Below are 23323 nucleotides of genomic sequence, written 5' to 3'. Positions count from 1 at the left end.
ATGACTTTTACCCTGGCAAAAAGAACGGTTCAAAGACATCATTAAAAGCCCAAAATTACCATGACATCCATGTCCATGGTAATTGTCGGGAAATCTCCAACGACATCTGTATATACTCAGTCACACATACATATGTTCTCACAGATGCATAACAATCTCTCTCACAAATACATGACAAATGTCCTACAGTGCATCTGGAAAGTATTCACAGCACTTCATATTTTTTCGCCATTTTGTAATGTTACAGCCTTATTCTAAAATGAATGAAATCAATTTTTCCCTCAAAATTATACACACAGTACGCCATAAAGACAATATGAACAAAGGCTTTTTTGAGATTTTTGCAAATTTATTAAAAATTAAAAAAAAAAAAGAAAAAAGAAATCAATGCACATAAGTATTCTGAGTCTTTGCCATGAAGCTCAAAATTGAGCTCAGGTGCATCCTGTTTCCACTGATCATCCATGAGATGTTTCTATAGGTTAATTGGAGTCCACCTGGGGTAAATTCAGTTAATTGGACATGATTTGGAATGTCACACACCTGTCTGCATATAAGGTTCCACAGTTGAAAGTGCATGTCAGAGCACAAACCAAGCATGAAGTCAAAGGAATTGTCTGTAGACCTCTGAGACAGGATTGTCTCGAGGCAGAAATCTGGGGAAGAGTACAGAAACATTTCTGCTGCTTTGAAGGTCCCAATGAGCACAGTGGCCTCCATCTTCTGTAAATAGAAGATGTTCACCAGGAATCTTCCTAGAGCTGAACGCCCGTTTAAACTGAGCAATCTGGGAGAAGGGTCTTAGTGACGGAGGTGACCAGGAACCCAATGGTCACTCTGCCAGAGCTCCAGCATTCCTCTGTGGAGAGAGGAGAATCTTCCAGAAGGACAACCACCTATGCAGCAATCCACCAATCAGGCCTGTATGGTCGGGATGTTTTTCAGCAGCAGGAACTGGGAAACTAGTCAGGATTGAGGGAAAGACAAATGCAGCAATGTCCAGAGACATCCTGGATGAAAACCTGCTCCAGATTTCTCCTGACCTCAGACTGGGGTGACGGATCATCTTTCAGCAGAACAATGACCCACAGCCAAAATATCAAAGGAGTGGCTTCAGGACAATGCTGTGAATGTCCTTGAGTGGCCCAGCCAGAGCCCAGACCTGCATCCGATTGAATATCTCTGGAAAGATCTGAAAAAGGCTGTGTACTGACGCTCCCCGTCCAACCTGATGGAGTTTGAGAGGTGCTGTAAAGAGGAACTGCCAAAAGATAGGTGCACCAAAGCTTGTCGCATCATATGTAAGAAGTCTTGAGGCTGTAACTGGTGTCAAAGGTGCATCAGCAAAGTATTGAGTTTAAGGGTGTGAATACTTACGTATATGGGATTTCTTAGTTTTTTATTTTTAATACATTTGCGAAATTTTCAAGAAAACATTTTTTCATGTTGTCATTATGGAGTGTTGTGAGTAGAATTTTCAGGGAAAAAATGAATTTCATCCATTTTGGAATAAGGCTGTAACATAAAATGTGAAAAAAGTGAAGCGCTGTGAATACTTTCTAGATGCACTGTATTATATTGCACGCATCCTTCACTCAAAAAAACGATGCATTGGATGAACTCAATTCAGTTATGAGCAGGATTTCCATCTAATAAATATGTCTAGCCCCAACTCAAACAAAGCGCATCCGTGCAAGATAATTTAATTTAGTTGGGATTACATATGAAGAGTTCAGATGCAAAACCCAGTATCTCCAAAACCATAGATTTTTAGTTTACGCCAACACGTACTTGGCTGTCAAGGGGACCATCAGTGAGCAAAATATGTAAGAATTTGAACAAACTGTTTTTATGTTATTGATGAAAGTCTGTGCATTTCCGCATAGGGTTTCCTTTAAATCTCCATTTTAAACTGCATTTTTCTCCATTTGGAAAAAAAGGTCTTACTGGGTTTTGCATCTGAACTCTTCATATATTTATTAGATGAAAACCCTGCCCATAATTGAACTGAATTGAGTTCATCCAATGAGTCATTTGTTTGAGTGCATAGATGTTCTCACACATGCATTTTCACTCTCCTGTGCATATATTTTTCCTAACACTTACACCTATTTTCAGTCAGAAGTACATCTATATCAATTCCATGCACATTCATTCTTTTTCACACTAGCCTCACAAATACAGTACATACCGTCTCTCACATGCACACAGGAGACAATATTTATACACCATGTGTGTGTGTATAATTCATGTCTGACAAAGAATGAAATATTACTTGCACAGCATTCATAGGAAGCAATCTGTTTCTCCTCTCCCTCTGCAGCTCACATGGAGGCGACAGAGTCTCGCTCATTACTAAGCAGTGCAGCCCCCAAACAAAGGCTCATGCACCAACAGGGGCGCGTGTTCAGTCCAGATAACTCATGTGGCCTCTCATCTGAATTAGCATACCATATAGGCCTTGACACAAATTTTTTTAAACCAGCACACAAATTGAAGTAAGCATTCACAAACAAAGACACAGGACTCACACCGCTCACATGAACACACCTGCAGATGCTCACCACTTTGTGCATACACATCCGTGCACACGGGTACACTCACACGCTTGTCCTGCAAACTCTTGTGTTGAGCACATAGCGATTATCGGATTACTCCATAGTGGTAACTTGAATATGCATTCAAGCCCTGCGTTGTCAGCACTGGCTTTTGTTCTCCATGTGGAGAAGAGCAACACAAAAGCCTTTCAACATCGAAGACACAAAGCAACAAAAATAGCAAATTGCAAAACATTAACACAGGTTCTGAGGGATACAGCTCGGTTGCTGCACATAAGAACCATGAAAATAAGCAACGCTGCCTTATTTCCGCTTGACTTGGCCCCCAATACATGTTTCACACCTGGCTGGATAAATGTGCCACTGGGGACTGGAGATATCTGAAGAAGCACATGTATATGCTTGCAATTACTGGGTTAGTCTTTGCACTTATGGACTGCAGTATATCCTCATATTCCAATGAGATGTAAGCTCATCAGAATAAACACTGTCCTAAAAATATGAGTTAAATGTAATGCTGTAAAAAATAGCTTCCTCCCTGTGCAGACATCTTAGCTCCTGTTGTGACTAATACGGTGCATCCGGAAAATATTCACAGAGCTTCACTTTTTCCACATTTTGTTATGTTACAGCCTTATTCCGAAATGGATGAAATTCACTTTTTTCCCTCAAAATTCTACACACATTACCCCATAATGACAATGTGAAAAGGGAGGGGGGGGGGGGGGGGGGGGGGGTCAAATTTATTATAAATGAAAAATAACTAAGAAATCATAATGAACATAAGTATTCACAGGCTTTGCCATGAAGCTCATAATTGAGCTCGGGGTCATCCTGTTTACATCCTGTTGCTGCAGCTTAATTGGAGTCCACCTGGGGTAAATTCAGTTGACTGCACATGATTTGGAAAGGCACACACCTGTCTACAGACCCCACAGCATGTCAGAGCACAAACCAAGCATGAAGTCAATGGAATTGTCTGTAGACCTCTGAGAAAGGATTGTCTTGAGACCCACACCTGGGAAGGTTACAAAAACATTTCTGTTGCTTTGAAGGTCCCAATGAGCACATTGGCCTCCATCTTCTGTAAATGTAAGAAGTTCAGATCCACTAGAACTCTTCCTAGAGCTGTCCACCCACTGAGCAATTAGGGGAGAAGGGCCTTAGTCAGGGAGGTGACCAAGAACCTTATGGTCACTCTGTCAGAGTTCCAGCATTCCTTTGTGGAGAGAGAAGAACCTTCCAGAAGGACAACCATCTCTGTAGCAATCTACCAATCAGACTTGTATGGTAGAGTGGCCAGACGGTAGCCACTCCTTAGTAAAAGGCACATAGCAGCCCACCTGGAGTTTGCCAAAAGGCACCTGAAGGACTCTCAAACCATGAGAAACAAAATTTTCTGGTCTGATGAGACAAAGATTGAATTCTTTGGTGTGCATGCCAGGCGTCATGTTTGGAGGAAACCAGGCACCATCCCTACAGTGAAGAATGGTGGTGACAGCATCATGCTGTGGGAATGTTTTTCAGTGGCAAGAACTGGGAGACTAGTCAGGATTGAGGGAAAGATGAATGCAGTAATGTACAGAGACATCCTGGATGAAAACCTGCTCCATAGCGCTCTTAACCTCAGACTGGGGCAACGGTTCATCTTTCAGTAGGACAATGACAATAAGCACACAGCCAAGATACCAAAGGAGTGGCTTCAGGACAATTCCGTTAATGTCTATTCTGTTAATGTCAATTCTATTAAGGGCCCAGCCAGAGCCCAGACCTGAATCCAATTGAACATCTCTGGATAGATCTGAAAATGGCTGTACACCGATGCTCCCAATCCAATCTGATGGAGCTTGAGAGGATGAACTGCCTCTACTGGTGGTTGGCTCTCACTGCGGTATTGTATCACTTCCTGTTCCGGAGCACAGCGGTGTTTTTCTGTATCTGTTAGCTGTTTAATCTGCGCAGTTAGATTGATCTAGTTATCTAGATTACGATTTGTTTCCCAGTGTAATCTTTACGTGCCTTAACTAAAGCACTCCTTCTGCTGAATCACCTCTAAATTATTTACACATTATTCACTTTGCATGTTTTTAGGAATCCGCTAGCTTAGCGCTGCTACTAGCTCTTAGCCGGTTTAGCATGGCGGCTTCTCCTGTCTCTCCCGCACTTTTCTGCTCTGGGTGTGAAATGTTTAGTTATTCCTCGGCCTCCTTTAGCAGTAACGGTAATTGTAATAAGTGTAGCTTATTCATAGCTTTGGAGGCCAGGCTGGGCGAATTGGAGACTCGGCTCCGCACCGTGGAAAATTCTACAGCTAGCCAGGCCCCTGTAGTCGGTGCGGACCAAGGTAGCTTAGCCGCCGTTAGTTCCCCCCTGGCAGATCCCGAGCAGCCGGGAAGCAGGCCGACTGGGTGACTGTGAGGAGGAAGCGTAGTTCTAAACAGAAGCCCCGTGTACACCGCCAACCCGTTCACATTTCTAACCGTTTTTCCCCACTCGACGACACACCCGCCGAGGATCAAACTCTGGTTATTGGCGACTCTGTTTTGAGAAATGTGAAGTTAGCGACACCAGCAACCATTGTCAATTGTCTTCCGGGGGCCAGAGCAGGCGACATTGAAGGAAATTTGAAACTGCTGGCTACGGCTAAGCGTAAATTTGGTAAGATTGTAATTCACGTCAGCAGTAATAACACCCGGTTACGCCAATCGGAGGTCACTAAAATTAACATTAAATCGGTGTGTAACTTTGCAAAAACAATGTCGGACTCTGTAGTTTTCTCTGGGCCCCTCCCCAATCGGACCGGGAGTGACATGTTTAGCCGCATGTTCTCCTTGAATTGCTGGCTGTCTGAGTGGTGTCCAAAAAATGAGGTCGGCTTCATAGATAATTGGCAAAGCTTCTGGGGAAAACCTGGTCTTGTTAGGAGAGACGGCATCCATCCCACTTTGGATGGAGCAGCTCTCATTTCTAGAAATCTGGCCAATTTTCTTAAATCCTCCAAACCGTGACTATCCAGGGTTGGGACCAGGAAGCAGAGTTGTAGTCTTACACACCTCTCTGCAGCTTCTCTCCCCATGCCATCCCCTCATTACCCCATCCCCGTAGAGACGGTGCCTGCTCCTAGACCACCAACAACCAATAAAAATCTATTTAAGCATAAAAATTCAAAAAGAAAAAATAATATAGCACCTTCAACTGCACCACAGACTAAAACAGTTAAATGTGGTCTATTAAACATTAGGTCTCTCTCTTCTAAGTCCCTGTTGGTAAATGATATAATAATTGATCAACATATTGATTTATTCTGCCTTACAGAAACCTGGTTACAGCAGGATGAATATGTTAGTTTAAATGAGTCACACCCCCGAGTCACACTAACTGTCAGAATGCTCGTAGCACGGGCCGGGGCGGAGGATTAGCAGCAATCTTCCATTCCAGCTTATTAATTAATCAAAAACCCAGACAGAGCTTTAATTCATTTGAAAGCTTGACTCTTAGTCTTGTCCATCCAAATTGGAAGTCCCAAAAACCAGTTTTATTTGTTATTATCTATCGTCCACCTGGTCGTTACTGTGAGTTTCTCTGTGAATTTTCAGACCTTTTGTCTGACTTAGTGCTTAGCTCAGATAAGATAATTATAGTGGCGATTTTAAACATCCACACAGATGCTGAGAATGACAGCCTCAACACTGCATTTAATCTATTATTAGACTCTATTGGCTTTGCTCAAAAAGTAAATGAGTCCACCCACCACTTTAATCATATCTTAGATCTTGTTCTGACTTATGGTATGGAAATTGAAGACTTAACAGTATTCCCTGAAAACTCCCTTCTGTCTGATCATTTCTTAATAAACATTTACATTTACTCTGATGGACTACCCAGCAGTGGGGAATAAGTTTCATTACACTAGAAGTCTTTCAGAAAGCGCTGTAACTAGGTTTAAGGATATGATTCCTTCTTTATGTTCTCTAATGCCATATACCAACACAGTGCAGAGTAGCTACCTAAACTCTGTAAGGGAGATAGAGTATCTCGTCAATAGTTTTACATCCTCATTGAAGATAACTTTGGATGCTGTAGCTCCTCTGAAAAAGAGAGCTTTAAATCAGAAGTGCCTGACTCCGTGGTATAACTCACAAACTCGTAGCTTAAAGCAGATAACCCGTAAGTTGGAGAGGAATGGCGTCCTCACTAATTTAGAAGATCTTCACTTAGCCTGGAAAAAGAGTCTGTTGCTCTATAAAAAAGCCCTCCGTAAAGCTAGGACATCTTTCTACTCATCACTAATTGAAGAAATAAGAACAACCCCAGGTTTGTTTTCAGCACTGTAGCCAGGCTGACAAAGAGTCAGAGCTCTATTGAGCTGAGTATTCCATTAACTTTAACTAGTAATGACTTCATGACTTTCTTTGCATAACAAAATTTTAACTATTAGAGAAAAAATTACTCATAACCATCCCAAAGACGTATCGTTATCTTTGGCTGCTTTCAGTGATGCCGGTATTTGGTTAGACTCTTTCTCTCCGATTGTTCTGTCTGAGTTATTTTCATTAGTTACTTCATCCAAACTAATCAACATGTTTATTAGACCCCATTCCTACCAGGCTGCTCAAGGAAGCCCTACCATTATTTAATGCTTCGATCTTAAATATGATCAATCTATCTTTGTTAGTTGGCTATGTACCACAGGCTTTTAATAGGTGGCAGTAATTAAACCATTACTTAAAAAGCCATCACTTGACCCAGCTATCTTAGCTAATTATAGGCCATCTCCAACCTTCCTTTTCTCTCAAAAATTCTTGAAAGGGTAGTTGTAAAACAGCTAACTGATCATCTGCAGAGGAATGGTCTATTTGAAGAGTTTCAGTCAGGTTTTAGAATTCATCATAGTACAGAAACAGCATTAGTGAAGGTTACAAATGATCTTCTTATGGCCTCGGACAGTGGACTCATCTCTGTGCTTGTTCTGTTAGACCTCAGTGCTGCTTTTGATACTGTTGACCATAAAATTTTATTACAGAGATTAGAGCATGCCATAGGTATTAAAGGCACTGCGCTGCGGTGGTTTGAATCATATTTGTCTAATAGATTACAATTTGTTCATGTAAATGGGGAATCTTCTTCACAGACTAAAGTTAATTATGGAGTTCCACAAGGTTCTGTGCTAGGACCAATTTTATTCACTTTATACATGCTTCCCTTAGGTAGTATTATTAGACGGTATTGCTTAAATTTTCATTGTTACGCAGATGATACCCAGCTTTATCTATCCATGAAGCCAGAGGACACACACCAATTAGCTAAACTGCAGGATTGTCTTACAGACATAAAGACATGGATGACCTCTAATTTCCTGCTTTTAAACTCAGATAAAACTGAAGTTATTGTACTTGGGCCCCACAAATCTTAGAAACATGGTGTCTAACCAGATCCTTACTCTGGATGGCATTACCCTGACCTCTAGTAATACTGTGAGAAATCTTGGAGTCATTTTTGATCAGGATATGTCATTCAAAGCGCATATTAAACAAATATGTAGGACTGCTTTTTTGCATTTACGCAATATCTCTAAAATCAGAAAGGTCTTGTGATGAGTGATGCTGAGTGATGCTGAAAAACTAATTCATGCATTTATTTCCTCTAGGCTGGACTATTGTAATTCATTATTATCAGGTTGTCCTAAAAGTTCCCTAAAAAGCCTTCAGTTAATTCAAAATGCTGCAGCTAGAGTACTGACGGGGACTAGAAGGAGAGAGCATATCTCACCCATATTGGCCTCTCTTCATTGGCTTCCTGTTAATTCTAGAATAGAATTTAAAATTCTTCTTCTTACTTATAAGGTTTTGAATAATCAGGTCCCATCTTATCTTAGGGACCTAGTAGTACCATATCACCCCAATAGAGCGCTTCGCTCTCAGACTGCAGGCTTACTTGTAGTTCCTAGGGTTTGTAAGAGTAGAATGGGAGGCAGAGCCTTCAGCTTTCAGGCTCCTCTCCTGTGGAACCAGCTCCCAATTCAGATCAGGGAGACAGACACCCTCTCTACTTTAAGATTAGGCTTAAAACTTTCCTTTTTGCTAAAGCTTATAGTTAGGGCTGGATCAGGTGACCCTGAACCATCCCTTAGTTATGCTGCTATAGACGTAGACTGCTGGGGGGTTCCCATGATGCACGTTTCTTTCTCTTTTTGCTCTGTATGCACCACTCTGCATTTAATCATTAGTGATCGATCTCTGCTCCCCTCCACAGCATGTCTTTTTCCTGGTTCTCTCCCTCAGCCCCAACCAGTCCCAGCAGAAGACTGCCCCTCCCTGAGCCTGGTTCTGCTGGAGGTTTCTTCCTGTTAAAAGGGAGTTTTTGTTGTATGGCTGGGGGGGGCTGGCTGCCTTTTTGTTTCTGTCTTTTGGTTTTCTTTCCAGGTGGCTTGCATTTGGGACTGAGTGGCTGTGTAGCTGAGGTTATCAGGACCTCACCCTGATCACCTGCGGCTCGTCAGGACTCACAGCTGTGGTGCATCTATATGGATTGGAACATGGTGGCATTTAAGACTGGAGTATACAGTGTGTATTTGCCAGAGACCCGACCTTGTGACCAGACGGGTGAGATCGTCGTCTCGGGAGCCATCTCATCATCAGTGGATGCAGAGAACGTCCAGGGGTTTGATGCACGGTCTGTGAAAGAGGAGGGGGTGAGGTCTCACGCTCGTCAGCACACTTCCTGAGGTACGTTAGATTTTGTGACTAACGTTTATACAGTCAGTAAATGTGGTGTCCCTCACACCTTATTATATTGAGCTGTACGTTAGTCATGTATCGGCTTCCACTGCAGTGGAGTTTTGTGAACTGGATGTTCCATGCCTGCAGGTTGGGGAAGCTGATTAGTAATTAAGCCAGGAAGTGTTTGCTGTTTATGTACACCTTTGAGTGGTCTCTCTGTGTGTAGAGTGTGGACTCACATAATGGTTCCTTCTTTCACAGACTCGGTTTGTTGCGGCCACCTGGGGGGTGTCGGCGGAGTCCTTGGGTCCGAACGGCTTCTGGCTCCGGACCGTTAGCGCTGCTGGGAGCGCACCGTATCACCACCACGCCAGACCGCACACTCTTTTGTTGTTTTGTATCACGTCACTGTTATGTATTAAATTCAGTTAGCCTTTGTACTGTGCTCTGCTTATTTCATACTGGGTCCTTCAAACGCTGGTCGGTTCTCCGAGCTGCGTCCGACACATAACAGTTTTTCCTTCCCACTGTAGCCAAGTGCTTTCTCACAGGGGGTCGTTTTGACCGTTGGGGTTTTACATAATTATTGTATGGCCTTGCCTTACAATATAAGGCGCCTTGGGGCAACTGTTTGTTGTGATTTGGCGCTATATAAAAAAAATTGATTGATTGATTGAGAGGCGCTGCAAAGAGGAATGGGCAAAGCTGCCCAAAGATAGGTGCACTAAGTTTGTGGCATCATATTCAAGAAGACTTGAGGCTGTAATTGCTGCCAAAGTATAGAGTAAAGGCTGTGATTATGTAAATGTGATTTCTTATATTTTTGTTGTTGTTATTGGTTTTTTTAAATTAAATTTGTAAAACTTTGCAAAAAAAAAACTAAATGTTTTCTCATGTTTTCATTATGGGGTGTTGTGAGCAGAAATTTGAGGGAAAAAAATTCATTCACTTCATTTAGGAATAAGGCTGTAACAACAAAATATGGATAAGTGAAGCACTGGGAATAATTTCTGGATGCACTGTATCTTCCTCCTTTCTGTCACACAGCATCACAATAACCTGTTTATCCTGCTGTGTTATTGCTTTGATGCTATGTTGCCTTCCGCTGTGACTGGGCAAACAGTCACACATATATCAAAATGCACTAACAGCAGGGCACAAACAGGGACACTTCAGAAAAAAAAATCTTTGTACATCTATGCATGCAGCCGTATTTATCAATAATTGCATATTTCTGGTGAGCCAGGAAATATTTTGCCCCTATGTGGTTTACTATCTATATTTCAAAGGACACTTCAGTGCAGGTGCCAGTGACCCATTTTGCAAATGAGTCGAAGAGCTGAGGAATATTCACAGAAAAGGCAGATAGCATGTCATTTCTCACGCTGATAATGAGGGCGAAATATGAGGGAAGAAAACATGGAAGAAGAGGAGTGCAGGAAGAAAAGTGAAGGGGTGGAGGGAGGGGATGGAGTGCAGGAAGCCTAAAATATGCATATCATTATGTGGATGAGTGATAGCTTTCTGTGAATGCTTCTTCTGATGCACGCGTGCAAGGCAGGCCTCTAATTGAGCTCTGCTGCCAACACAAGTGCTCAATACATGTGTGTGTGTGTGTGTGTGTGTGTGTGTGTGTGTGTGTGTGTGTGTGTGTGTGTGTGTGTGTGTGTGTGTGTGTGTGTGTGTGTTGTGTGTGTGGTGTGTGTGTGTGTGTGTGTGTGTGTGTGTGTGTGTGTGTGTGTGTGTTTGAAGTGTAACATTTTTGGTGCAGAAGTGGAGAACACAGATGATCAAAGAGACTGTTCTCCTCATGTTCTAATTAGCTTGGTGTTAAACGTGAGAGACACGCGAGATCAAGCAGCAAGACGCACAGATGAGCACTGTATTAAGACGATGCCACTATCACCTTAAACTATCTCCACCAATCTGCACGACAGTTGTATATCTGCCTTACTGATGCAAGGATTTGACACTTTCTGTTCTTTCAGAGGTGTGAAAATGTGTGGAATCAATATAACCCACGAAGAGATTCTATATACATTATAGTTCCAATGAGAAATACGAAAACAATTCTCAGGGTGTAAAAAGAAATTTACTACTCTGTGTGTGTGTGTATTAGCAGAATGTATGTATGTATGTTTCTGACATTTGCATTTTAAGTTATGCTGAATATACAGAGGCGGTACCAGAGGATTTCTTTCTTGGTGGGATGACATAATTTGTCATAAATATGTATTTTAATGTAATTTTCTTGGGCCAAAACACCCTATGCTTATTTTCACATATATGCACTCCAGAAAGATATAGCCATTAACTGTGACAAACAGAAGTATGACGATCATGTTGTGTATGAATGTCATGTTGCGTGCAGTTTGATGACATAAAGCAATGAACTTGTACTATATGCTGTATGGAAAATAATAACAACAATGAAAAAGAAAAATAAACTGTGCAAAAACAACCACAGCACATGGCGTATAACTTTAGCAGAACCCTGGTGCTTGCGGATATACTACAGGTGATCTTGTGACATGTGTGACAAAGTTTTGGGCTAAACAGAAATGTAAGATATTGCAAAATCATATCAAAGTTGTGGATGGGGAACAAAAGGAATTCTTGAACACGTTGAAAATCCAGCTGCAGTTAAATCAAGACCATAGCACAGTGACAGAATATCTCAGTTTACCACAGACACCCACAGTATGGACCAGGGGTGGGCAATTCATTTTTAATAGGGGCCACATAGGGAACCTGAATTATGCCCGAGGGCCACACCATCGATAACTCAGCTGTCTCCCATTACAAATTTTACAAAAAAATGACCTATTTAATAGCTTTTATAGGTAATTTTTATTATTGTAATAATATGTAAATATTTAAATATACCTAAATAAACCTCTCTAATGATTTGCAACACACAAGCTTGACATTTTTAATATATGTAATAATAATCACAGACCTCATGAGGGCCGGACAGAGACATGCAAAGGGCCGCATGTGGCCCCCGGGCCGCGGTTTGCCCAGGTCTGGTATGGACAATGCTTCAAACTGTGATTTTCTAGGATGCATATCCATGAAAGTGAGAATAGGGCTTAACACAAAACAAAATAGTTGATATAATTCACACTGGTTCTGAGTTCAAAATACACTTTCTTCAGAGTTAAAATATTGACTCTCTAATGATATTAGCTTAAATATCTGTACATATGCATTACACACTATTATTTAATGGCATATGAAATGTATTTTCACCACTACAGAAGGACTTTAAAACTGTTCAGACTGAAAAGAAAAATTGTTTGGGTATTGTTCATAACAACACCAGTGGCAAATCCCTCAGGTTGGGATTAACCCCGACAAAGATGTCGTTAAGAGTCAAAACAGTGTTACAACACTGTTGGGAACTCTGATGTTACTTTGTCTCATTTCTGAATCAGACCATGGGCAGGGTTAAAAGTCAACATATTCTTGTGATGTGTTTTATGTGATATCATGCAAAAAGTAAAGCTCAATATTTTTTCATAGTCCTCTGAATTTCTGTGTGCAAGAGCAACTCGCATTTCACATTTGTATCGCATTTAATGCTCAGAAATGTTAAGTACTGTTATAATTTAATGCACTTTTTAATACACGTCTGTGCATTTTAAAGCAGTGTATATGCATGTTGTTATCCCGCCTATGTAAGGCGTATGTAAATATTACGCCATGTAAATAGTAGAAAAGCTCTGAGCTCAGCTTTAGACCAGGTTTGTGGTGGAATAATGATGCAGTCACTTTCTGCTTCCTCACAATAGAAATGAGCCAACAATGCACCTGACAGCACTTCATTTTAAGGCCAACATACTCATGAGCGTGGCCACTGGGCACAATAGTGATAATTGCTTTGGTTGAAAACTAGCAGTAATACTTGTGCTGTGCTCTACTCTGTATCAGTTGTAAGATTGGGTGCTGTACATGGGAGCTTTGGATTCAAGGTCTGGACTGTTAGAATGTTAGAAATTGAGGCTTAAAACTGGATTTTTTAATTGCAGAGCTCAGTTAAATTCCTCACGTTGTTTATCAACTGAAGGTCCAATGGGTTCAGTCCACGAGTGCTGAAGTGTTACCGAGCAAAGCACTGAACCTTGAGTTACTTTGCCCCAAATGATTCTACCCCCAATGTTCAGACAAGCGAAAGACGAACAACTCCGGTTATTGAAATACCTTGGGGTGCAGTTGGATTTTGGGCGAGGGGGGCGCACAACCCTGCCAAGCTCCACTGTAGTGCTGCCTGTGCAAAAATAGAAATAATAAATTAAGTTTCTTCACCATCATAGTAACAGCTCATGAGTGCTTTGTTTATATGCAACAGAAACACATTGCATCACTTTGATAACAAGCCATTAAAACTGTTCTCAAAATAAGGAACTTCAAAATATGCAACTGCACAGAGTTTTCCAAAAAATAATCGCAATTGCTTAAATTATTTTTTAAAAAATTATTAATTATAAAAAATTATAATTATAAAAAAAAAGTTCTGTTTAGTCTGAGACTTTCATCAAATCTTCTCGGTTACTTTACTTGTTTATAAGTTTATTTCAATATCTAATTCTGTTGACTTTATCTTTTTTTTTAGAAAACATGTCTGAATAGCATGAACAAAATAATCATCTGTTCTCCTTCTTAGGTTCTTTTGCCCCTGCAGACTTTTGTTCTTCATCCTCCGCTTTGTCTCTCAGCTGGCCCACAGTGTCAGCATATGCAGACACAAGTAGCTCACAGTGGAGTAATATCTCGCGCCCCCCATCCCGTTATTACTCGTCTTTCTCTTCCTTGCCTTCATGAATAAACATCCCTTATGTTCTCTCAGTGCTGGCATGAAATGGCCACACAGCCCCTGGCACATGCAGAAGTAATGTTGCAATCATTATTCCACTGCAGTGGTCCCACATAAGCATATTTCACCAATCATGTGCTTCTCTCCCATGGCTTTTGTTTGGATGACATAAACAAATGATGGGGATGAGGAGGGCGCGCGTACCACAGCATCCCCCTGTTAACACGGCAACTGTTGACATGTACACAGGCAGATTTGCATATTAACGCACTTGAGTGGTAAGCAAACTCAAAAGCATTGTTCCCCCTTTCCCTCTGATTCTTTCTGCGAGAGGGTGGGGTTGGATGGAAGCAAAGGTGGCGTTGTGTTATTTTTGGTTATTCCGCTTCTCTTCCTCTTTCATCCTGTCCTTCCTTTCTCCTCTGCCAATTTATCTCTGGGATTTTGCGTTGAATCAGAAGTCATGAAAGATGCGCACACGCCTGGCGACCAACTGGGCTTTCAGGAACAGCGATGGAGAAAGTGTATCTGGCAACAATTCCATCTGATCATCAGTGTGGTTACACAGGAGGCTGATCAGTGTCCAATTTTTGCAGGTAAGTTTGAGGAAGGGAAAAATTTGACTTTCAAAATTAAAAACATGACATGATGGCTGGTTTTTAAGCAATATTTTGAAAGAATTCTACCAACAGTCCGTTCAAAATTAATGTCTATGTGACAATAAAATGAACAGGATTTAACTTTTTATGACCTATGGGTGTTTTGAGAAAAGTATGCCTAAATGATATACAAGTATTTCAGACGAAAGGGTTATTACTAGTTGACATATAAGTCAGTGATCTGTTTACAACTTACCCTAACTGACAGAAATTTTTTAAAAATTTCAGTAAAATGAGTGGGCATCAGGTTTATGTATTCTCATGTTCAACAATGATTATAAAAACATTATATATATATATATATATATATATATATATATATATATATATATATATATATATATATATATATATATATATATATATATATATATTCTTTCCGCTTTATCCAGAGTTGGGTCGCGGGGGCAGCAGCTCAAGCAAAGCCGCCCAGACCTCCCGATCCACACATACCTCGCCCAGCTCCTCCGGGGGAACCCAAGCCAGCCGAGAGACGTAGTCCCTCCAGAGTGTCCTGGGTCTTCCCCGGGGCCTCCTCCCAATGGGACGTGCCCGGAACATCTCTCCAGCGAGGCGTCCACGGGGCATCCGGAAAAGATGCCCGAGCCACCTCAACTGGCTCCTTTCGATGTGGAGGAGCAGTGGCTCAACTCAGAGCTCCTCCCGAGTGACCGAGATCCTCACCCTATCTCTAAGGGAGCGCCCAGCCACCCTGTGGAGGAAACTCATCTCAGCCACTTGTACAAGGTCTATTAGAAAAGTATCCGACCTTATTATTTTTTTCAAAAACCATATGGATTTGAATCACGTATGATTACATCAGACATGCTTGAACCCTCGTGGGCATGCAAGAGTTTTTTCACGCCTGTCGGTTACGTCATTCGCCTGTGGGCAGTCTTTGAGTGAGGAGTGGCCCACCCTCTCGTCGATTTTTTCATTCTTTAGGAATGGCTCAGAGACTGCTGCTTTGTTTGATCAAAATTTTTTAAAAACTGTAAGGCACAACTGAGTGGACACCATTTGATAAATTCAGCTGGTTTTCGGTAAAAAAAATTTAACGGCTGATGAGAGATTTTGGTCTGGTAGTGTCACCGTAAGGACGGCCCACGGCGCCTGATGGCAATCTGCGCTTCGAGGTGGCAGTGTCTCGCCGTTTCAAGTTGAAAAGTTCCACATTTCAGGCTCTGTTGACCCAGTAAGTCGTCAGAGAACAGAGAACTTTCAGAAGAAGTCAGCATGAGGAGTTTATTCAGACATTCCATTGTTAACGGACATTTTGTAATAAAAGAACGTGCGGGCAGAGTCGCATGTCGGGCCGGACCCGACTGCGGGGATCGCGACAGGAAAAAGACCTCCGTTGGAAACCTTAATGGGCAAGTTGGAACATGCCCAAGCTGTTAAACAATTTCTCAGTTACTCATTTGTTGAAAGCCATCAAAAACCGCCTGAAATTTACAAATGGTTTTCAACATGGAGGTGTTTTTCCTGTCGCGGCGCACACAGATTTGCCGAGTCATCACGGAAACGACTCGGCAAATTTGCGCGCACGTCTTTCATTAAAAAATGTCCTTAAACAGTGGAATGTCCGCATAAAAGTCCTCATGCCGGCCTCTTCTGAATCTTCTCTGTTCTCTCACGACGTCCTGGGTGAATTAAGCCTTAAATTAGGATGTTTTCAGGTCGAAACAGGCCGACGACGGTGCCTGGAAGCGCTGCACGATATTCTGCTCTGTGGGAAGTCCTTACACCGAAAGAAACACCCCATAATCTCTCATCAGCCGTTAAACTTTTCACTGAAAACCATCTTAATTTCTCGAATAGTGTCCACTTGGATATTCCTCACAGGTCCAGAAAAATTTTTGATAAAGCAACGCGCACCATCTCGAGCCGCGTGTGAAACAAAGGAATTCAGCCGAGAGGGCGGGACCACATCTCACTCAAGGCCTGCCCATAGGGAAATGATGTCACCGACACGCGTGAAAAAACTCACGCATGCGCATGAGGGTTCAAGCATGATTGGTGTAATTGCACGTCATTCAAATCCATATAGTTAAAAAAAATAAAAGGGTCGGTTTATTATCTAATAGACCTCGTACTCGCGATCTCGTTCTTTTGGTCATGAGCCAAATCTCATGACCATAGGTGAGGATATGAACGTAGATCAATCGGTAAATCGAGAGCTTTGCCCCCCTGCTCAGCTCTCTCTTCACCACAACGGTCCGATACAGCGACTGCATCACTGCAGATGCTGCACCGATCCGTCTGTCGATCTCACGCTCCATCTGTCCCTCACTCGTGAACAAAACCCCGAGATACTTAAACTCCTCCACTTGAGGCAAGGACACTCCACCGCCCTGAAGAGGGCAAAGCACCTTTTTCCGGTCGAGAACCATGGCCTCGGATTTGGAGGTGCTGATTTTCATCCTGGACACTTCACACTCGGCTGCAAACTGCCCCAGTGCATGCTGAAGGTCCTGATTTGACGAAACCAACAGAACCACATCGTCCGCAAACAGCATAGATGAGATTCTGTGGTTCCCAAACCAGACCCCCTCTACACCCTGGCTGTGCCTAAAAATTCTGTCCATAAAGATAATGAACAGAACTGGTGACAAAGGGCAGCCCTGGCAGAGGCCAACGTGCACTGGAAACAGGTTTGACTTACTACCGGCAATGCAAACCAAGCTCCTGCTGTGGTCGTACAGGGACCGGATAGCCCTTAGCAAAAGACCCCGGACCCCGTACTCCCGGAGCACCCCCCACAGGGTGCCCCGAGGGACATGGTCGAACGCCTTCTCCAGATCCACAAAGCACATGTGGACTGGTTGGGTGAACTCCCATGAACCCTCGAGTGTTGTGAAAGTGTAGTGACACGGACCCACAACAGGGGGCGCAAATGAACGGTCAATAGATGAGCCAAAATATAACAATTTAATGTTGTGAAGGTGCACAACGAATACACAGACAATCTCAGAATATGATTACAGTCAATCCACAAAGGTGACGTGTGGGCAGGCTCGAGGATAGAAGACGTCTGTTCTGAGAAGAGCCGGAACCACACGATTTCCGCCGCCACCGAACCTGGTGAATACTGGAGCCGCCAAGTCCCGAATTCCCAGTTGATCACCGTCCACGACTGTCGGATCTGGTACTGCTGGCGAAGAACAAAGACAGTCAAGTGTGGGTGTGTGTACACCCAGTAACAATAACAGTGGGAATGCCACCTCCACCTCTCACTCAATATGCTGATGAATTTACAGTGATCCGTCAGAGGAAAAGAGTGCAGTCCTGCACTCACTCAGCCTCCACAGGAAGAGGGACCGGTACTCCTGCAAACACTCACAATATACAGCTTATAAGTAAACACAAATGGCTGAGGATATTACCTCCATTGAAGTACGATATCTCGGCGATGAGGTGGAGATGACGTCTGGGTTTTATGGAGTGGAATGATGAAGAATGAGTGACAGCTGTCAGGACATAATGAGTAACAGCTGTCACTCCCGGCTGTGTCCGTGGCGGCAGCGCCCTCTCGTGCCTGAAGCCCGCACTTCAGGCAGGGCGCCCTCTGGTGGTGGGCAGCAGTACCTCCTCTTCTGGTGGCCCACACAACAGGACCCCCCCTCAATGGGCGCCTCCTGGCGCCCGACCAGGCTTATCGGGGTGTCGGCGGTAGAAATCGGCCAGGAGGGCCGGATCCAGGATGAAGCTCCTCTTCACCCAGGAGCGTTCTTCGGGTCCATACCCCTCCCAGTCCACCAAATACTGGAACCCCCGGCCCATTCGACGGACGTCCAGGAGCCGGCGCACTGTCCAAGCCGGCTCCCCGTCAATGATCCGGGCAGGAGGCGGCGCCGGACCGGGAGCACAGAGGGGTGAGGTGTGGTGAGGCTTGAGTCTGGACACATGAAAAACCTGGTGGATCCGCAGTGAAGCTGTGAATCAGGACTGAGGATTTTGAGGATCTTGAACGGTCCAATGTAACCGTCCTTCAACTTAGGGGAGTCCACTTGGAGGGGGATGTCCTTCGTGGACAGCCACACCTCCTGCCCGGGCTGGTAAGCAGGGGCCGGGGATCACCGGCGGTCCGCATGGGTCTTCGCCCTCGTCCGGGCCTTCAACAAGGCAGAACGGGCGGAGCGCCACACCCGACGGCACTTCCGCAGGTGGGCCTGGACCGAGGGCACACCGACCTCTCCTTCCACCACGGGAAACAATGGGGGCTGATACCCCAAACACACCTCAAACTGGGAGAGGCCGGTGGCAGAGGACACCTGGCTGTTATGTGCATACTCGATCCAGGCCAGATGTTCACTCCAGGCCGTCGGGTGTGCGGACATTACGCAGCGCAGGGCTTGCTCCAATTCCTGATTGGCCCGTTCTGCCTGTCCATTGGTCTGCGGGTGATACCCGGACGAGAGGCTCACAGTGGCCCCCAGTTCCCGGCAGAAGCTCCTCCAGACATGTGAGGAGAACTGGGGACCACGATCAGAGACGATGTTGGTGGGTATCCCATGCAGATGGACGACGTGGTGGACCAGGAGGTCTGCTGTCTCCTGGGCTGTTGGGAGCTTCAGGAGGGCCACAAAGTGGGCCGCCTTGGAGAATCGGTCCACTATCGTGAAGATGGTGGTGTTGCCCTGGGACGGCGGGAGGCCTGTGACGAAATCCATGCCGATATGGGACCAGGGACGATGAGGCACAGGAAGTGGCTGGAGAAGCCCTTGGGACCTCTTGTGGTCTGCCTTGCCCCTGGCACAGGTGGTGCAGGCCTGGATGTACTCCCGGACGTCGGCCTCCATAGACGCCCACCAGAAGCGCTGCCGGACAACTGCCACGGTCCTTCACACCCCTGGATGACAGGAGAGCTTGGAACCGTGACAAAAGTCCAAGACTGCAGCTCTGGCTTCTGGTGGGACGTATAGACGATTCTTCAGACCGGTTCCGGGGTCCGGGCTCCGTGCCAGGGCCTCCCGGATGGTCTTCTCCATGTCCCAGGTGAGGGTGGCCACGATAGTGGACTCCGGAATGATGGGCACCGGTGGATCCAACAGCACCGTTTTGACTTCGTCTTCGTGTACCCGGGACAAGGCATCCGATCTCTGGTTCTTGTTCCCGGGGCGATAGGTGATCCGGAAGTCAAAACGTCCGAAGAACAGTGACCAGCGGGCTTGCCTGGGGTTCAGCCGCTTGGCGGTCCTGATATACTCCAGGTTCCGATGGTCAGTGAAAACCCGTGAACGGCACAGACGCTCCCTCCAACAGGTGTCTCCACTCCTTAAGAGCCTCTTTCACCGCAAGGAGTTCTCGATTGCCGACGTCATAGTTCCGTTCAGCTGGGGTCAACCTGCGAGAAAAGTAGGCACACGGGTGAAGAACCTTATCAGTCTCTCCGCTCTGGGATAGCACGGCTCCTATCCCTGAGTCAGAGGCATCCACTTCAACCACGAACTGGCGGCTAGGGTCGGGCTGCACCAAAACTGGCGCAGTAGAGAACCGTCGTTTCAACTCCTTGAACGCGGCTTTGCACCAATCCGACCAGGTGAAGGGGACTTTTGGAGAGGTCAGGGCTGTCAGGGGGCTAACTACCTGACTGTAGCCCTTAATGAACCTCCTATAGAAATTAGCGAAGCCGAGGAACTGTTGCAGCTTCCTACGGCTTGTTGGTTGGGGCCAATCTCTCACCGCCGCAACCTTGGAAGGATCAGGGGCGACGGAGTTAGAGGAGATGATAAACCCCAGGAAGGACAAAGACATGCGGTGAAACTCGCACTTCTCGCCCTTCACAAACAGTCGGTTCTCTAATAACCGTTGCAGGACCTGACATACATGCTGGACATGGGTCTCAGGATCCGGAGAAAAGATGAGAATATCGTCCAGATATACGAAGACGAATCGGTGCAGGAAGTCCCGCAAGACGTCGTTAACCAAGGCTTGGAACGTCGCGGGGGCATTGGTGAGGCCGAACGGCATGACCAGGTACTCAAAGTGACCTAACGGGGTGTTAAATGCCGTCTTCCATTCGTCTCCCTTCCGGATCCGAACCAGGTGATACGCATTTCTAAGATCCAGCTTAGTAAAGATTTTGGCTCCATGCAGGGGGGTGAACACGGAATCCAACAATGGCAACGGGTATCGGTTGCGAACTGTAATCTCATTCAGCCCCCTGTAATCAATGCATGGACGGAGTCCGCCATCTTTCTTGCCCACAAAAAAGAAACCTGCCCCCATCGGGGAGGTGGAGTTCCGGATCAGCCCGGCAGCTAATGAGTCCCGGATGTAGGTCTCCATTGATTCGCGCTCAGGTCGTGAGAGGTTGTACAGCCTGCTGGACGGGAACTCAACGCCTGGAACCAAATCAATGGCACAATCATACGGACGGTGCAGGGGAAGGGTGAGTGCCAGATCCTTGCTGAAGACGTCAGCAAGATCGTGGTACTCAACCGGCACTGCCGTCAGATTGGGAGGGACTTTGACCTCCTCCTTAGCCTGTAAACCGGGAGGAACCGAGGATCCTAAACACACCCGGTGGCAGGTTTCGCTCCACTGAACCACCACCCCAGACGGCCAATCAATCCGGGGATTGTGCTTCAACATCCATGGTAAGCCCAAAATCACGCGGGAGGTAGAAGGAGTTACAAAAAACTCAATCTCCTCCCGATGGTTTCCAGACACCACCAGAGTTACTGGTTGTGTCTTGTGTGTGATTAAAGGGAGGAGGGTGCCATCTAGTGCCCGCACCTGCAATGGCGAAGGAAGCACCACCAGAGGGAGCCCTACCTCCCTTGCCCATCTGCTGTCTAGCAAATTCCCTTCTGACCCCGTGTCCACCAGTGCTGGGGCTTGAAGGGTTAAATCCCCGCTCAGGATTGTAACTGGGAGTCGTGTGGCAATCTGTGTGTGTCCCACGTGAATGTTTTGACCCCCCCTTAGCCCAGTCTCTGAGGGCGGTTGTTGCTGTGGCCGTTTGGGGCAGTTTTTCTGTATGTGCTCCTTTGAGCTGCAGAGAAAACACTCCCCGCGGACCAGCCTCCTCATTTTGGCCCTGTGCGTTTCCCTAACAACGCCAGCAGGGGGAGCTGTTGCCCCACGGAGCGCTGCGGCTGTGGAGCGTGGGGAGGGCGGCCCCTTTTCGAACCCGGAAGGGAGAGGTACGGCGCGTATCCGGCCACGTCCTTCGCCTCGCTCCCGACGGCGTTCCTCTAACCGATTATCTAACCGTATAACGAGATCGATAAGCCCATCTAAATCCCGCGGTTCCTCCTTAGCTACCAGATGCTCCTTCAGGACCAATGACAGTCCATTTATGAAGGCGGCGCGGAGCGCAACGTCATTCCAGCCGGACCTCGCAGCCGGATGCGGAAGTCGACTGCATATTCGGCTGCACACCGGCGCCCCTGTCGCATTGACAGCAGCATTGTTGAAGTGGTCTCTCCTCTGTTAGGGTGATCAAACACTGTTCTGAACTCCCCCACAAACCCAGTGTATGCTGGGTTATGTAGGCCTCTACTGGTGGTTGGCTCTCACTGCGGTATTGTATCACTTCCTGTTCCGGAGCACAGCGGTGTTTTTCTGTATCTGTTAGCTGTTTAATCTGCGCAGTTAGATTGATCTAGCTATCTAGATTACGATTTGTTTCCCAGTGTAATCTTTACGTGCCTTAACTAAAGCACTCCTTCTGCTGAATCACCTCTAAATTATTTACACATTATTCACTTTGAATGTTTTTAGGAATCCGCTAGGTTAGCGTAGCTACTAGCTCTTAGCCGATTTAGCATGGCGGCTTCTCCTGTCTCTCCCGCACTTTTCTGCTCTGGGTGTGAAATGTTTAGTTATTCCTCGGCCTCCTTTAGCAGTAACAGTACTTGTAATAAGTGTAGCTTATTCGTAGCTTTGGAGGCCAGGCTGGGCGAATTGGAGACTCGGCTCCGCACCGTGGAAAATTCTACAGCTAGCCAGGCCCCTGTAGTCGGTGCGGACCAAGGTAGCTTAGCCGCCGTTAGTTCCCCCCTGGCAGATCCCGATCAGCCGGGAAAGCAGGCCGACTGGGTGACTGTGAGGAGGAAGCGTAGCCCTAAACAGAAGCCCCATGTACACCGCCAACCCGTTCACATCTCTAACCGTTTTTCCCCACTCGACGACACACCCGCCGAGGATCAAACTGTGGTTATTGGCGACTCTGTTTTGAGAAATGTGAAGTTAGCGACACCAGCAACCATAGTCAATTGTCTTCCGGGGGCCAGAGCAGGCGACATTGAAGGAAATTTGAAACTGCTGGCTAAGGCTAAGCGTAAATTTGGTAAGATTGTAATTCACGTCGGCAGTAATGACACCCGGTTACGCCAATCGGAGGTCACTAAAATTAACATTAAATCGATGTGTAACTTTGCAAAAACAATGTCGGACTCTGTAGTTTTCTCTGGGCCCCTCCCCAATCAGACCGGGAGTGACATGTTTAGCCGCATGTTCTCCTTGAATTGCTGGCTGTCTGAGTGGTGTCCAAAAAATGAGGTGGGCTTCATAGATAATTGGCAAAGCTTCTGGGGAAAACCTGGTCTTGTTAGGAGAGAC

The sequence above is a fragment of the Thalassophryne amazonica genome, chromosome 6 (assembly GCF_902500255.1).
Source record: "Thalassophryne amazonica chromosome 6, fThaAma1.1, whole genome shotgun sequence".
Lineage (NCBI taxonomy): Eukaryota > Metazoa > Chordata > Actinopteri > Batrachoidiformes > Batrachoididae > Thalassophryne > Thalassophryne amazonica.
The sequence above is the reverse complement of the archived record's forward strand: the minus strand, read 5'-3'. Positions refer to the sequence as shown.